Raw genomic sequence first — 12612 nt, forward strand, 5'->3', positions numbered from 1 at the left:
TTGTCATTTGTAAGGTGTGATTTTAGTACATATAACTCAATATTGTAACTCTAGGTGCAATATCTAATTCAAAGTATTATATATTGGTTATTCTGTTTACGTTGTATGTATTTAATTCATATGATTACTTTTTTTTGGAAAATACGCACCGCTTTAGTATTTTGTCAAATGTATTCTTTAGAATTGGTGTTATTGTGTAAATGTATATGCTTGTTTGTAGCCGATAGGCTAAATTACCTATGATAATAAAAAGAATTAAATTGAATATAGAAAATTATTAACTAAACATAATCAGTGCTTTAATATACTTGAATATATATATTGTAAATGCTAAGAATTAAAAAGGAGCTACATGCGGATTACTAAGAACAATGCATTTTTGGTTCCAGGTGATATATCAGTCATCTTGTTGGTGGTTTTTTTTTAAATGGCCGCCGCAGAAAAGAAGTTTTTTTATATACTTTTTTAGAGTTAATTTTCTATTTCCTTCTACTCAAAACAAAAAACATGCGTTATGCAATACAATAATCCAAAAATATTGCAGTTCCTTAGATAAATCAATTTGATATTGGTGAACATCATATCATACACATCATGTAAATTCCCAGTTGGACAACTATAAATTCCAGGTAAAAGTTTTGTATTATAAATGCAAGCACTCTAACATAAGATGACAATTTATTTCATTATTGATAAACAAATAGCAAATCACAAAGTAGGGTCGACCATGAGTCAATGATTTATGAATATTTCCTTCTCTCTTTCTTTTGAGAAAATCGCAAAAAAATGTCATTTGCCACTCCAAGATTTTGTTATTATGTGTACCTTAATTTATTTACCATATCCTTTAAATCCCTTTATGGCAATCTTCAATTTACTCTGACAACATCAATTGGATAGTATTCTATATATAACTTCTTCGTGCATATGCATATCATTTCTTTCATTCCTGCATATTTAATCGATATTGATCGAAAGGCTTTTTTGTATCATTAGCAATGTCAATAAAGCTAGAGCGCATAATGAAATTTGCCTCCCTCCAGTTGGTATTCATAATGCCAACTGAAAGCCAATGCTTATATCAATATTTACAACCTGAAACTCTCTCAAGGTTATCTGTATTTTACACAATATCATAAGCCACCTATATTTCAAATTATTTTGTAAATGTTAAAAATATCAAAATATATTTTAATTTTCATGTATACTTTTCAAGCCATCATTAGGTTATAGAAGCTTTTGTTAGGTATTTTATTTCAAAATAAGTATGTTAATTTAACACTGTTTGTGTCCGTTTTTATCATAATGATGGAATTCAGTCTGTTTTATGAAAAATAGATCGTGGTTTTAATCTAAGAAGCATGCATTATGGGGAATAAACACAAAGAGTAAATTCTGCAATCATAATTTGAATAATAATAATTTAAGGTATCAAGCAGTGTCTCGTTAAATTCAGTGATTTCATTCTGATGTACTGAAAATACAGTTTCTGTGGTTTTTTTTTTTATTCATATATGATTTTCATATGTATTTGAGGAAAAGGCAAAAAGATGATTTCAAGGCCATTACATAAATCACAGAAATGATCATGCCGCACAAGTATATGTATGGATTTCATGATTTTAGTGACACCTCCAAAGTTGAATCTTTGTTAAGCTAGCGAGATGCTAACAACATATTTCATTTTGAACATTAGTTTACATAAATGTTAGAAGAAATGAAATTGTAAACCATAATTTGACTTCATGGTCTGAATTTAATGTATGTACTTGTTTCACTTATAACTATAAATGTAAATGTAATATTTTTTGCAATACTGCCACAAATGCTAATATAATTCAAAATGATTTTTAGTTTTAATTTATGTTGATTATATGACATTACTATGGTGTAAGATAAACCATTCTGTTTTTACAATTATCATTATAGTAAAAAAAAATTAATGGTAAATATATGACTTATTCATTATAAAAACATTAAGCTGTTAGGCAGATTTCTATTCCCCAAAAAAACAGATACTGTGTGTTATATGAAAATTAAGCTTAATTCAAAGCTTTGTGTATCTATCAGCAGTCAAATGTCTTGTGCCTGACTTTGATATCGATTATTTCAACAATATTCAACTGATCACAGAAAAACCATATATATGCTTATTTGACATTTTTCTTTATAAAAATTCTTATAAAAAAAAAGATTTTAAAATAAAGAAAGCAAAAGTCTTATATTCATTAAAAAAAATTATTTGTACTACACTCTTGTGTTGCTCACTTATGTATGCAAGTAAAACCATGCACACATAATGGCGGCCTTATATTGTCTTTAACCTCAGGTCTGTTTTCAAAAGGATTATTTAATGTACACAGAAAGAAAGTTTGATTAATTTACTTTTTTTAATTATAACTTTTAGGTATATGAGACTTAGATAGCAAGATCAGTAACAGAGATTATGTGTTCAAGTTAGATGGGGGAGTCACCAGTGTGTATAGATTGTGTGGACAAGCTAAGGTACTAGCCTAGCTGTGTATTAAGTGCCATTATACACATGCAGGAACAGGGGGAGTAGGAGGGGGGGGGGGGGGGGGGGGGGGGGAGACAGGATTGAGATGTAGTACACAGTATAGATCAACAGCATTTAGTACACAGTATAGGTCACCGGCATTTAAATTAGCTGGTTAACGGCATTTAAATTAGCATGTCATAGGTCAACGGCATTTAAATTACTGAGTTGAAAGGTTACTGAAAGTACAAGCCAAACCTGTTCCGATAATATCTTCTAGATCTTAATATAGATCTATTAGCAATATGATTAAAATACAGATCACCATTATAGAGTACGTTACGTAGTGAATGATCTGTACTTTAGTAAAATCGATCTATTAGTATTATAACAGCTAAATGTCATTGAAAAATGCTCACCTCTGTTTGGAATATATGCAATTCATTGTCTATGCATGAACATTTGTATGCTTTGGGAGACTGAGACACGGAAAACACATTTAACCCAAAAACAAACTGATTACAGTCATGTCAGTCGTTTCGCTTCGTTTATGCTAAGCAAGAACAGGGACTACCACTTTTACGAACTATGACATGTCTCGGCCAGGAGACAAAAACAGAGCCTACCTCACATTCTTAACTCAGAGCCAAGAGTGTGGCGATGTCAAGAGAGACTTTAGGAAGAACAATCAGCATACGATCCAAAATATTCGCATTTGACGACGTTTGGACTAACTGAGCTTAAAAGGTAAATGCGCTTCTGTAGAACGATTTCAGCTTTCTCAACCGCTGTGGGTTCGGACACACTTGGCGACTAGTTATGCAGATTGAATTTTGAAATCGATCTGAAAACGAAGTGGCCGAAAGGCAACCATTTTGGATTTAAGCGATATCGCTATTTCCCAGACTTCAATTACTGAAGGTTCTTAATTTGAAATGCTGGCTATGTTGATTTCATATGTAGTCTCCTATCCTCGATACTCCATGGGTTACTATCATTGGCACTATATCCACCCCTGGACTATCTCATAGTAAAACTTGAGTCAGCTCAGGCGAAAAAAAAATTGAATCTGAACACAGCCCTGTAACGACTTCCTTCGCAGATTACATAGAGAGCGATGCCCAGCTTAAGACACAGAGTCAACCTTAGAGTACCGTTATACGGACTTATATTTAATTACCTGTTCTGTTGCCCCCTGTTTTACTACGAGATAGTCCAGGGGTGTACATAGCGTCAGTGATAGTAACCCATGGATAATCGAGGATGGTAGTATCCATGTGCTTATCAATCATCAAATGCTTCAAAAGAAGAGGGAGAGAATTTGAAAGGGAATAGCAGTGAAAACCACAGGGACCTGGCACGATTTTTTTAACTAACAGTATACAGATATATATTATAGTATAGTATATTATAGTATGTATACTGTTGGTTAAACATTTTCGTGCCAGGTCCCTGTGGTGAAAACCACTCTCTTTTTTAACATTGACATTTGACAAAAATCTCGACAACATGTACCGAGATATTTCTTGAAAGACGGTAGACTAAACATAATCACAACATTATGACATAGAGACATTAGTTAAGTGTTAAGAAGAAATACGTCACCATTTCCTTACTATGGGATGCCTAGAGATAGGTCGGGCGCGGTGGACATGGGACCAATAGACGTAAGTGGACATAATTTGAAACAGCGACATTGACAAAAAACGACAACGATGACCGAGACATGACTTAGTATACAGTTTTAACAAGAAGTCCGTCACCATTTCATTAATATTCATATTACTATGGGATGCCTAGAGATAGGTTCCGGGGCGGTGGACATGTAGACGATAGACGTAAAGGGGAATAATTTAAAACGGCGACATCGACAAAAAAACGACAACATAAAGCATGTAGTATAACAGTGTTTTTGTGAACAAGAAATCATGTCACCATTTCCTTACTGTGGATATGTATAGGTCAGAAATATTACGGGGCGGTGGGGAATTTTACCAAGTTCTATTTTAGGTCGAGTGGACAAATTTGACAACAGTACGTAGCATTGATAACAACAGTAAACACATAAAACATGTTGGATAAATAAGTCTTTGGTTCCATAGTGGAACTCGGCATCGAGGAGAACCGAAAGAACAAAACCATTCTATTGTTGATAATCATTTCCATAAATATATAACCATTTTCCTTAAACATTTTGTAAATATAATATGCACATCCAATTGTATATATTTTGTGTGATATTCCATAAGGTCGACAAAAGATCGTCAAAAGTATATTTGCAAAGTAGCTGTGACCATATAACAGTGTTAACACGGAACCCCGTCACCATTTCCTACTATGGGCCAAGAAATAGGTCGGGGCGGTGGACTTGACAATAACTGTAGGTGGACATAAATTGAAACATTTTGACAAAAAACGACAACATAGAGATATGACGTAGTATACACTAGTGTTAAGTTGTAACAAAATCCGTCACCATTTTTACTATGGGATGCCTAGAGATAGGTCGGGGCGGTGGACATGACCAATAGACGTAAGTGGACATAATTTGAAACAGCGACATTGACAAAAAACGACAACACCGAGACATGACATAGTATACAGTGTTAACAAGAAATCCGTCACCATTTCCTTACTATGGGATGCCTAGAGATAGGTCGGGGTGGTGGAAATTACCAATAGACACAAGTAGACATAATTTGAAACAGCGACATTGAAAAAAACCGACAACATAAAGACATGACAGTATACAGTTTTAACAAGAAATCCGTCACCATTTCCTTACTATGGGATGCCTAGAGATAGGTCGGGGCGGTGGACATAGACAATAGACGTAAATGGGAATAATTTAAAACGGCGACTTCGACAAAAAACGACAACACCGAGTCATGTGTCAACAAGAAATCTGTCAACATTTCCTTACTATGGGATGCCTAGAGATAGGTCGGGGCGGTGGTCATTAGACAATAGACGTAAATGGGAATAATTTAAAACGGTGACATCGACAAAAAACGACAATATAGAAACATCGCATAGTATAAGGTTTAAATAACATTTCATGAAATATTTCCTCGTTTTTGTAAAATATAATGATTACATGTACACCAACTGTATATAGGTCTTCAAAATTCATTGATATTAATAGACAATATTTTAAAGGGAATAAATTTGATAATATATTTAAATTTAAAAAACTTTGGTTCCATAGTGGCACTCGGCATCGAGGAGACCGAAACAAAAATCCGTCACCATTTCCTTACTATTGGATGCCTAGAGATAGGTCGGGGCGGTGGACATTGACAAATAGACGTAAGTGGACATAATTTGAAACAGTAACAAAAAACGACAACATAAAGACATGATATTAAAAGAAATCTCACCATTTCCTTACTATGGGATGCCTAGAGATAGGTCGGGCGGGTAGGACATAGACAGTAGACGTAAATGGGATTTAGGATTTGAAAAAAGGAATATCCCGACAAGAGTTACATGTAGGATATAAAAACAAGATCTTTGGTTCCATAGTGGCGCTATGGGATCGAGTTAGGTCGGGGCGGTGACAAGCCAAGAGATAACCATTCTATATTGTTGTATCGTAAAAAAATCGACAACATGGAAACTAGTAAAGGTTTAAACAACATTGTTCAAATATTTCCCGTCTTGTAAATACATATATCAATTTTGGTTCCATAGTACTCGGCATCGAGGAGACTGAAATCCAAAGATCTCATTAAATATTGCCTTTTTGAATCATTCAGTTTTATTTTTTTATTTAATTTATTAAAGAATCTTTATCGACCTCTTGGTAGGATATAAGATCTTTGGTTCCATAGTGGCGCTTAGGGATCGAGTTGACCGAGCCAAAGATCAACCATTCTATATTGTTGTATATTAGAGCTCGAGGCGGTGAAAACTAAAATGTTAACAAATTTATCATCAATAGAAAACTTTTGTAAATACACGAGTCTTTGGTTCCATAGTGGCACTCGGCATCGAGGAGACCGACGAATCCAAGCATTTCATAATATTTCCAAGAATCCGATTGCCTTTCAATCCAAAGATTTCATCGAATATTTCCTTATCCCATTCATTTTCAATCTATATATTTTTAGATTGTGAAATCAAGAGTAATTTTCAGCTCTTTTATCACCCTAAAGGATATAAGATCTTTGGTTCCATAGTGGCGCTCGGGATTGAGTTGTACCGAGCCAAAGATCAAATATATTCTATTTTGTTCTATTTTAGTTCGAAGGAAATGACAAATACATAACTTTACAAACACATAATTAAACACATAAAACATGTGGATAAATAAGTCTTTGGTTTTCCATAGTGGCACTCGGCATCGAGGAGACCGAAACCATAGATACCATAAAATATTTCCTCACTTTTGTAAATATAATCTGCACATCAATTGTATATATTTTGTGTATATTCAATATTAGTACTCGTCAAAAATATATTTCCAAATTGCTGTGACCAGTGTTAACACGGAATCCGTCACCATTTGCTACTATGGGATGCCAAGAAATAGGTCGGGGCGGTGGGCTTGACGAATAACTGTAGGTGGACATAAATTGAAACATTGACAAAAATCGACAACATAGAGATATGACGTAGTATATAGTGTTAAGAAGAAATCCGTCACCATATTTACTATGGGATGCCTAGAGATAGGTCGGGGCGGTGGACATGACCAATAGACGTAAGTGGACATAATTTGAAACAGCGACATTGACAAAAAAAACCCGACAGCATAAAGACATGACAGTTTACAGTTTTAACAAGAAATCCGTCACCATTTCCTTACTATGGGATGCCTAGAGATAGGTCGGGGCAGGTGGCCATAGACAATTGACGTTAAATGGGAATACATTTAAAACCGCGGACTTCGACGACAAAAACAGACTCCATATAGTAACAGACGCATGTTATAATGTTTTAAATAACACTTCATGAAAGAGTTCCTCGTTTTTGTTATATCATATAATGATTATCATGTACAAGTCAACTGTAAATATCTTTCAAATATTCATTGGTATTAAATTTCTGATCACAATATTTTATGTTCAGGTAAAATCTAAGATAATATATTTTAAACAATACTTTGGTATCCATAGGTTGGCAGCTCGGCATCGAGGGGAGACAGAAAGAAATCACAAAGATCCTCATTTAAATATTGTCTTATATTTGATTCAGTTTTTATTTTTTTTCATTAATTTTGTTAAAGAATCTTAAATCGATCCTCTTGGTAGGATATAAGAGTCTTTGGTTTTTACCTCAATAGTGGCGCACGGGGATCGAGTGTGAACCGGAGCCAAAGATTTCAACAACTTCAATATTGTTGTATATTAGATTCTCGAGGGAAACCGAATCATAAACATGTATCATCAATAGAAAACTTTTAAAAAAATACCAAAGTGTTTGGTTCCATAGTGGGCACTCGGCATCGAGGAGACCCGGAATACACAAAGATCTCATAGAATATGTCCTTATCACCATTCAGTTTCAAATGTTTAATTTTTATATTAAATTTCCGCAATTGTATACAATTTCATGACATGACATTGATATACAGTGTTTGGCAAGATAATCCGTCCTTTTTACCCTTACTATGGGATGCTTAGAGAACTAGGTCGGGGCGGTGACAACATGACCTAATAGAGGACGACACACTTTGAAACAAACGACTTAAACAGTATTTCATCAAATACTGCCTCTGGTTTTTGATACATTATAATGTATTTTATGTACCACCACTGTATACATCTTCAAAAGTCATTGATATGTTCTTGTTTGTGTTACCTATATTTATTATTTCAGGAAAATCTATTATTAATAACAAGAATATGTTAAACACATAAGATCTATCAATAGGAAAATTTTTCGTAAATGCACGAGGTCCTTTGTTTCCATAGGGGCATTCGGCATCGAGGAGACCTGAATCCAAAAAGATCTCATTAAATTTGGCCCGCATTCATTCATTTTTTTTTTATTATTTATTGTAGTTTTATTAAAAGAATCATTAATCGCCATCCTATGGTAGAATATAAGATCTTTTGGTTCCATAGTGTGCCACTGCGGCATCGAGGGAGACCAAATCCAAAGATCACAATAATATTTCCTTATTCCCATTCAGATTTTCAATAACATTCTTTTTTTTAAGATTCTTATATCAAGTAGTAAAATTTCAGCTCGTCACCCTTTAGGCTATAAGATGTCAGATTCCATTGTGGCGCACGGGACTGAGTTTGACTCGAGCCAGATGATAAAATATTCTATTTTGTGTTTACAAGTTATATTAGTTTCGGAATCGAAATGAAATCGAAGGAAAATAATACACATACATAACTATTACACAAGTTAATTAAATAAAACATTTAGGACAATTAGGTCCTTTTGGTTATATTATGTGGCAACCAAGCATCGAGGTGACCGAAAATCAAACAAATATCATCAAATATTTCCTTCCCAAGTTTTGGATAATTATGTCATTGATAATCTGCACATCAGTTGTATTTATCTTCAATACTACCGCAGAATTCGCTTTTTCATTTTTATTTTTTTTCAGGGTAAAGCTAAAATTTTAGATGTTTTCTGTTATTTAAAAAATATAGATTCGTCTCTTTTTTAAATTTGCTAATGTTTTTTATCCCTCTATATCAGTATCATAAGCTTCCATATAGTGGCGCTCGGTATCTATAAACACAGATTAAATAAATAGATAAAATTTGTTCATTGTTATTTACCACACACAAGGAAATAAGATCTTCGGTTCATTAGTGGCGCGTCGGGTATCGAGTTGAGACGAGCCAATAGATCATCTTAGTGTTATACTGTTATATATTAAAACTCGTGGGAAATCCGAAAACTAATAAATGTATTATATCATTAAGAGAAAACTCTTAGTGGCACTATTGCATTGAGGATACCGAATCCAAATTATCTCTTCCCAAGTATTTACCGGTTTTAATCCAGTTTTTAATAGCCTCTTTTTTACATAAATATAATAATGAGGTAAATTTCAACTTTCTTGATCAATTTTTAGTCGGCACGCGGGATCCGATCGCGAGGTTGCCCGAGCCAGAGGTCAAGTATTTGCTTTTAGTGTTCTTATGTTGATACTGCGAGGAAAACCGAACACACAATATACTCAAACATGTATTATTAATTGAAAATTGACTTCAATTAGAGGCACTCGGGATCGCGGACGATCGGAAATGAGTTTCAAAAATCAACTCTTGTTTTTTACTTGATCATATGAAAAAAGATCACTATCACCCTCCTAAGATACTTTCGTAACATCACTACCGGTTTGATAAGGCAGTGATAATAATGGACCCTTATATTAATTCAGGAAATGCAGTGTCAGGCATCTGTATACATTGCCGATTGAAATCTTACCACACCGAAGATATTGGTTAAATGTAGGGGGTCATGCTGAGTATGACTAGCAAAAGCTAGGGGGATTGGTTTGATCTTGTAGTGGATCGTAAACGTTGAGAAGTGGGCTGGAATTTGAGAGTCCCAATTTTATGTTGATTGTAGTTACAGATTAACCATTGACGATGTAAAAACCAACATGAACAGTGGACCCGCGGACGTTAATCGAATATATTGACTGCTCAAAGATATGCTGCTGGACACAAAACCTAGTCGCCTGCCAGTATTATCAGCTGAATCTTAAAACAACACATTGCGGATAAGTCTACTAGGAAATTCTTGTTAAGGAAGAAAAAAACAAAAAATTGTTTTTTTTTTTTTGTTTATTGTGGTATGGTTGCATAAGATATGGACCAGCGGTAATTAGAGAATGTATACGAAGTCTTCAGGAGGGAGTTATTTTAGGTCAATTCCAGCAGCGTGACTATAAGGAAAGCGGACAAGTAAGCCGTCCGTTATTAAAACAACTCACCTGTTGAATAGCTAGGATGAGCATAAAAGAACGTAAGACGGACACTGACAGGGGAAAAAAGTAGGGTGCATTATCAAATCTTTCAAAATAAAATAAGAATGTCTAACAAATCTTTTCTGAGAGGTGACGACGTCAAACATGCACCATTGGACTAGACAGATGATCTCCCTTACAAATAGAATATTTGGGCGTGGCCAGGGGAAACACAAATTGAAACCTCCGGTATCAGTTATCGAGAGTGGACCCCCTGCTAGTTCCGTGAATCTTCACAACTTGACTTAACTGTTAAATGCACCATGACAGGTGCTTGGACCGAGTACGTGAAATCTTCGTAAATAACAATCGGAGACCGGTTACCATGAGCCATGAAAGCGACCAAACCCAGGTGGAGAGGACTTGCTTGTCCACAATCACATACATTTGCTGGTAGTGTCCCAGGGATCGTTAATGGTCTTTTCCAAGTGTCCATAAGAGCAACATCAACCAATCACGACTGAGCCCGGACCTAGGAGACGACAGAGTTTACACAGACAACTGATTCATTATCACTAGGGGCCACAGATGTTAGTGACATGGCGTCTATGAAATTACATAGCCGTTTTAACAAGTGCAGGCATGTGTCTTTCTTGATTCAGATAGGGAATTTTTGGATATTCTTTTTCCTTATATAAGGGTCAGGAAACCTTTGGATGGGGGGATGATTATATATTACTAAGATTGTAGTCACAATTATCATTTGATATTAATTAATCTTTATAAATAAGACGATTATGAAAGAATGCATAGTTTTAAAGTCATACCACATTGCCACATTTATTAATATTTTTTTTTTCGAACTTATATTAAGTTCAATGTCAAATTCGAAGTCAATGGCTGTATTTTGGTCCTTAACAAATCCGTGCTCTTCCCATTATTACCAGTCGTGCTTTTAGTATCACATATCAATAACATAGTTCCACACAAATGTTCAAAGTGAATAGCAGACTTTTGACCTCCATGTTTCCATAGTCGTACCCTACAGATGAGCTCAACATGAACCAGAAGCGTCGTCAAAAGCCCAGAAGAAAGACTTTTCAAAATTATTAATTCAAAACTAGATACGGGTATACCATCTCGAGCCTCTTATCTGTCATGCTGAATGCGTACTCGTTAGTTAACTTAAACTGGTACATCCGATTAGGTTCAACACTTTCCACTTCTAGGATCATCAGGACGGTCGGAAGAAAATGATATAAACATACTATATTTTGACGCAGACACAGTTAAATCAGGACGGTAAAAAAAATTTATCATAAAGTTCTATGAACTCCAAGCACGAAAAATTTTGCTTGAGTACGACAAACCACGGGCAGAAAAGGAAAGTTCAACCTGGAGCAAACGGAGAATATTCTCTTGGGGGGGAAGTCCTGACTACAGGTTGGAGGCGTCAGCTAGCTATAACCATTTCCAAATGCAGAGAAAGCGACATTTCACCATTGAGGCCACTTTGAATTCAGATGTACTTTGTCAAAAAACGAAACAATCTGACTAAAAAATAGAGATAATCATTACCTATACCTTAGATGAGTTAGAATGATATCCTGGATTTCACTAAAATACACGAACTTTTATACAAGTTACAAAGTAAGAGAATATTCAATCAACAAGGGAACATTGAGTGATTTTTATGAGAAAAATCTCCGGCTAGGTATATCTCCCTATAGAACCATCAATCGTAAAAAACGAAAAAAATGCTGGATGTGCGAACGCTCTAATGAAAAAAATTGCTCATGGAGTAAACGAGACCTACACTCGTCTGGAGGAAAGAATCATGCTTGTATCTCCAGTCCGTTACATTAGGACCCCCCTAATGTGAAGGTAATGCTGACAGAGTAACTAACATGCTGAATGCCTTAAAATCCGGGCCACATGAACTAACATCATACAAACCTCCCCCCTCTCGAACCCCCGATCGTATCTTCCGAATCTTATCATTGTTGGAAAAGAATTAGCTTCATTGATGAGTGAACCTACAGCTAACAGCATGTGAACCGGATTTGGATGATGGGATCAATGTCAGGGACAAACAAGGTGAATGCCAGGCGAAAACCACAACTCAACGGACAGCTCGGATCAGCCTACTAAACTTAAAATCATCAAACCTTCATTCCTGTAATGTTCGTAATCTCCTCATATAAGCAACCAACGACTTTACAGCCTG

The sequence above is a fragment of the Argopecten irradians genome, chromosome 15, assembly GCF_041381155.1.
Source record: "Argopecten irradians isolate NY chromosome 15, Ai_NY, whole genome shotgun sequence".
Taxonomy (NCBI): Eukaryota; Metazoa; Mollusca; class Bivalvia; order Pectinida; family Pectinidae; genus Argopecten; species Argopecten irradians.